This window comes from Camelus dromedarius, chromosome 1 (genome assembly GCF_036321535.1).
Source record: "Camelus dromedarius isolate mCamDro1 chromosome 1, mCamDro1.pat, whole genome shotgun sequence".
In the NCBI taxonomy this organism is placed as follows: Eukaryota; Metazoa; Chordata; class Mammalia; order Artiodactyla; family Camelidae; genus Camelus; species Camelus dromedarius.
Genome location: NC_087436.1, coordinates 49,360,684 through 49,366,683, shown reverse-complemented (window position 1 = coordinate 49,366,683; position 6,000 = coordinate 49,360,684). Strand labels below are relative to the sequence as shown.

At 45.5% G+C, this 6,000-nt stretch overlaps 1 protein-coding gene across 3 annotated transcripts in view; it reads left to right on the top strand.

Moving 5' to 3' along the window:
• Nucleotides 1-203: 203 nt before the first annotated feature.
• TET2 (tet methylcytosine dioxygenase 2) overlaps nucleotides 204-6,000 on the top strand; it is a 121,924-nt gene continuing 116,127 nt past the window's right edge. The window contains exon 1 of one of the 3 annotated variants that reach the window (XM_031468340.2): nucleotides 204-282. The gene's annotated coding sequence lies outside the window, so the exon portion shown is untranslated. Of the gene's footprint in view, nucleotides 283-1,051; nucleotides 1,196-1,897; nucleotides 2,031-6,000 lie in introns of those variants that run through there. The other 2 variants (XM_010980659.3, XM_031468326.2) reach the window with 2 other exon arrangements.

The following is a 6,000-nucleotide window of genomic DNA, read 5'->3' as shown; positions in this document are numbered from 1 at the left end:
TTTGTTAGATTACAACCTAATCTAGCGAGAAGTAGAATCACCGGTGAGAAAGTCCGCCTGGATCTGCGTGAATCCCTCGCCTTCCCAGCCCACGTGGCCAAAGTAAACAGAAGGTGTGCCGGGGCGGGGAGAAGCGGGCCTCGGTCAATTTCCCAATTTGTCGAGTCTTTAAAACTACAGGCCCCTAAAGCACTAAGGGCATGCCCTCCGCGAAACTGGGGAGTGCTTCTGCTGAGTGAGATTAAAGCGGCCGCGTGGAGAGGATGCCAAAGCGGGGGCGAGGTGAGGCGGGGCTGGTGGACCTACCAGGGGGTGCGGTGCGGGCCCGCGCGGGCGGAGACGGGTGCGCTTAAGGGCGTGTGAGGGGGTACCTGTCAGGACCTGGGAGTCGGGGCGGGTGCGAGGGCGGCGGGGGGGTGCGCACCTACTCTAAGGGGGCGGTGGGGTGCGGTAACAAAGTTTCAAGGGTTCAGCTGGGGTCTCGCATCCTCGTGCCAGGCACCCACGCCACCTCCCCCTTCGTGCGTGTCTCGCGGGTGGAGACCTGAGGATCCGGGGGGTGCCCCGGGGTCTAGCGGCGGCGTCCAGGGGCCGGACTTTCCCCAGCGTTCGCCCGCCTCGCGCTCCTCCGGGCGCACCGCTCCGTCCGCTTGCTCCCCGGCCCCGGCCTCGACCGCGCGCCCCCTGCTTCGGCCCCAGGTGCCGCCGGCTTTGGTGCGGGAAGCCCGGGGCGGGGGGCCGACTCCCCGGGACCCGGGGCCGAGGGCCCCGGGGAGGTGGCGGCAGAGGCCGGGGCGGAGGAGGCGGCGGCCGGGCGGAGTGGGAGGAGGCGGCGGGGCGGTGGAGGAGGGAGAGGAGGAGGGGGAGGAAGCGGGTGGAGGAGGCGGAGGAGGAGAGCGGCGGCAGCGGCAGCGGCGAGAGCTCGGGCGGCCCCGCCGCCTCCTCGCGAGCGCCGCGCGCCCAGGCCCGGCTCGCATGCGAGTCACGTCCGCCCCCTCGCCGCGGCCGCCCCGAGACGCCGGCCCCGCCGAGTGATGAGAACAGACGTCAAACTGCCTTATGAATATTGATGCCGAGGCTAGGCTGCTTTCGTAGAGAAGCAGAAGGAAGCAAGATGGCTGCCCTTTAGGATTTGTTAGAAAGGAGACCCGACTGCAACTGCTGGATTGCTGCAAGGCTGAGGGACGAGAACGAGGTCAGAGCGCTTCTCTTATGCCGCGGAACTCCCACTTTCCTCTCCCCTTCGCTTTCTCTCGGGCTTGCGGGGACTGGGGAGCAAAGCCTGCAGTGTCACCCACAAATACCAAGAGGGAAGAGGGAAGCTTCACAAATTACTGGAGCCTCTTCAACATGGCTGACAAATATAGTTTTAATTCCCCCCCCCCCCCCCACTTTAAACCTGTAGTTCTGTGTTCGCTTCTCTCTCCCGCTAATGCTCGTGTCTTCCTCACCCAGAAAACTTACCTTTGTGAGTCCGGCCGACCGCTTTCCCGGCCTTTTATCCCCAGGAAAGTGATTTTTCTCTGCTTTCCTTTCTAAAATAGTTCAGCTTTGGGGGGCAAGACTTTTCCCTTGAATCTTCCCCACCCCCTCTTCCTTCGTGGAAGGCGAACGAGCCTCTGGTCTGTCCTCACCCACCCCGGAAAGAACACTGACGGGGTGGTTTTCGACCCTTTTCTCCGCTGGGGGTCTGGGTTTGGATGTGCGTTTGCGTCCGCCCCTTTCTGCCCCGTGCCCCCTTTCCCGGGGGTGCGCTCCGCGAGTGTCACGCCGAGTGGAACTGGAGTCCACTCACTGGGGTTTTGTTTTTCCTGAAGTCCGCGCGTTTTGTTAGCGGTGCTGAGCGAGAGAGGAAAGAATAGTTTCTCTGGTTCCCCCAACAAGACCCGAACCCACTTTTCTCCAGGTACATCAGCTCTGCCATGGGCTAGCTGTACCTTCCAGCCTGGGGAATGCGTGTAGGAGAATTTGTGGGCAAGTCTGTGTCCTGGCTTTGTGCGTCTCCCGAATCAGCTTCGTCGGGTTCCCCGGTAAGTGACAGGCAGACACAAAGGCAGGCGCAGGCCGGGGGAGGGGGCGGGCGGGAGGAGGGGGAGCGTGGAGAGTTGGAAGACTGCAAGGTCAGGGGCGCCCAGAGAAATGAAACCCAATCCCAGCGAAGAAACGGAGAAGTAGAGAGCAGATTTCTAACAGTCCTTTCCCAATTTCTCTTCTCTCTTGGCTCTTCTCTTTTCTTGAGTCTTTCATCTCTCTGCAGTTCTGTGTGTCCCTTTTCTCCTGGTCTTCCGCCGCGTTCTTCACACACACACTCGAGTCTTGCTGAATGTTTTTCATTGAGACTGCTTGTCTAGTGATAATTAAGCTAACAGTTTCTATGGAGAGTTTTCTACCTATGACAAAATAAAGTATGGCCTGGGTAGACTTCTGGGAAGGTCGAGTGTGAAATATAAGTGAAATTTACTGGGGGTTGCCCTCATGAAAGACTTTTAATTGCATTGAGTGAGTTCCCCTGGCCCCCCACCCCCTTCGTGGATGTTTAGGAATTGAAGAAGGGTCATTTTCCAGTTGCTTGCTTAAATGTATTGAGATATTTTTATACTTGTCACATCCTAAATTTAAAATCTCAACTCACATTGTGCTTTTCTCTCTCCAATCAGGGATAATAATGACAAACCCAGATCCAAAAATATTTGCCAATAAATGGTCCAACATAAGAGTAAGATAGTATCTTAGGGGTAGTTGTAATGTACATAGAAAAGATACTGGGTTTGGTTTGGTTTAAGACTGTGGGTATTGTTGCCTGGCTAATGAAATCATTATATTTGCATTTTAATGAAAAGTTGAAGTACTGGAGGGGAATTATAGTCTTTTCCCTGTTTACATGTGTGTTTCATAATGGGTTTAAAGTAGAATATAAATTTCAACACAATACATACTGATTTTTTAAATATATTAAGCAGAGAAGTATTAGTGGAGGATTGGAAAGTCAAACTTAAGTTTTGAAGGCATGTGTTTGATTAAAAGATGGGCAGAGGGGAAAGCACAATAATGGACATTACTCCATAAATCAGAATTCCAAAACTGCTTGTTCTGTGTTCACTTTGTAACTCTTTCTATTTTGATCTCTGGGAAAGCAGTTACATTTACTTTAATTATTGACACTAAAGGTTATTTCACATGATTACAAGGGAGACACATTACTCTTCTCTATGGAATAGAAACAGCTCATTTGGTTAGTTTTTATTTGTCCTAAAATAATAAAGAAAATAAGAGCTTAGCATTAATGCTTACTATTTGTTGAGAAAACTATGATTAATTATTCTAGCAATTCAAAATTTAAAATAATTCCTTTTGCTTGCAGTAGTATCTAACTTTTGGGGGGAAACTTTTCAAATGTTGTATATACAACTGTTTTCAGGCTATTCAACAAATAATAGGTATAATATTTCCTACTTACATTGATAAAAAAGAACACTACATTGTTTAAAAATTTTGATTGTGACCATGAAAGCTTGCTCTTTTCTGTCATTTAATTTAGACTCTTATTTTATGCATTCTGTTTGTATTCTGAAAATAGTTGCTGATTAATATTGTATGAGTGGCTTCAATGATTATAAGCAGGAGATGTGCATATTATTCACCAATCTGAGTAAGCACCACTTTCTCCTTTATTAGAAAAGAAATTATTTGAATCAGTATGAAATAGTTTACAATAAAAAAATATAACCTCAGCTCTTCATTGACCATGTTTGTGATAGTACTACCTGGATTCTCCAAAAATTTCATGGCTTGAACTGTCTTGGGTAATTGAATTTTTAGGGGAGTGAGTGACAGTGGACAATAACTGGACAGTATTTCTTAGACTACAATATTGTTTTGCTTATTTTCTTACTGAACTGATGGCTAGTGAGAAGTGAACTTGGAATGAGGAAAGTCTCTTGATTGTTTAAATTCACATGTTTAACAAACTCTTCTTAAGGCTCTAATTAGATCTGGCATTGTGCTGGTCCATGCCAGGATCCAGAAGGATTGATATGATTTTTGATTCAATGGCATTTGGACTTACTTTGGCAGGTCAACATCACTTCCAGAACAAGTGAAATGCACCTGCCCGGGAGTTATTATGACAGACTTCCCAAGTCCTGTTTGGGCACTGGGCTTGTATTGGGTAACAAAGACTGGAGTTAATGTTTTGGTTTCACTTGTTGGAGTTAAAATGTCTCTATCAATTTCCCCTAGGCTCCACCCATACACAGTGTTGTAAGTCACATGTCACTATTGAAGTGTATTTCCTTATTTGCTGATCTCATTAAGAAGTTCTTCTTATGATTCACAGACACACCTGGCAGAAACTCTATTTTTCATTCTACCCCAAATCCAAGTTAGTAAACTTTTATGAATTCTTAAGAAATGACCTTGAAATAAAACGTTCTCAAAAGCTGTGGATGTTTGACATCTAGAATGTCTAATACTTAGAAAATGTTAGATGTGCTTTTTTATGCTCTACTTGCTTCTGCTGCAAGTTCAGTTGTTGTCCTTGTCGTTGACGTTGCTGTTGTTTAGTAGAATTTAATAGTCTTACTGAGCTGTCTGAAATTACGAGAGGGAGTCTTCTTTGTTTCGTTAACAAGCATGTAGACTGTTCTACTGTAATTGTTTCCTGTCATGGGGACAGGTTAAAACTTTGGACCAGCTAACTGTCCGTGTTGGTTCACTGAAATAACATTTTCTGCACTATGATGACACCATTGCACAGTAGTCCTTAGGAGGAGTAGTGGCACTGAAGCCAGTAGCAGGAAGACATCTCACAAGCCAGCTTTACAATTGGAGTCTAAACTGTGGGAGAGTCGGGTTGCCAAGTAGAGCTGGTGGTTATCTTAGACACTGTGCTGAAGAACACAGCCACAAATGATTTTGCCAAATATACAGTATTTACTTGGTCTAAATCTCCAATTTCTATTTTTGAGTCACTGCCAAAACTCCGTGAGTACTGTGACATTATTTAAGGAGGTTATATAGTACATCTGTTGGTTTGGTATGTAGTAGGAGAGAAGAGTTCTGGAAGAGGAGAGGGTAGAGCAGGAGACCTTGAATCACTGTGACTGCAAGCCAAGAAGACTTGTATATATCTGCTTATTTCCAGCATTATTTTGACCCTAGGTTGTACATTGCAGAAAATCCCTGATGTAAGGTAGATATATAATCTTTTCTCAGTAAAATGAATTTTGGTTGCCCATTCCAAAACAAAGTCCTGTCAGCTTTGGCTTATGCTTTCTCCATTCGTCAGGAAATGCAGTTAAATGCGCCAGGCTTTAACAAGTATAAATAGATAGTAAGTGGATTTTCAATATTTTGTGTAAAAATAATTTCAGTGCTGATGTCAACCTACCTGCAGTTTTAAGAATTTGGATATTTCATGCTTAGTAAGGGTTGTTCCTCAAACTGAGTTGAAATCAAGCTCCAAATAATCTGAGAATTAAGTAAGATAAGTAAATTGGGATGAGGTGTTTTTGAAGGATAATTTAAGACATAAAATAAACTGGTTTATTCACTAAAAATACTATAAATGTTTCTTTCAAATTATATTTATGTCTGTTGAAAGGAAGGTACTGATTTCTATGTCCTTTCAGTCTAATAGAATCTGGTGTACTATTCAGTCAAGATTTACTAAACTGGAGGTCCAGGGTGGAGGTAAAAGTGGTCAAAGGGTACAGACTTCCAGTTATAAAAAGCGTGAGTTCTGGGTTGTAATGCATAGCAGGGTGACTATAATTAGCAATACTGTGTTATATATTTGAAAGTTGCTAAGAGTATTTTCACCACACACACGAAGTCATAACTCTATGAGGTCATGGATGTAACTAACCTTATTGTAGTAATAATTTCCCAATATATACCTATAACAAATCATCACATTGTATGCCTTAAATTTACACAATGTTATAAGTTAATTACTCTCAATAAGAGCATGGGGCAGTTTGCCTTAATGAATGACATAGA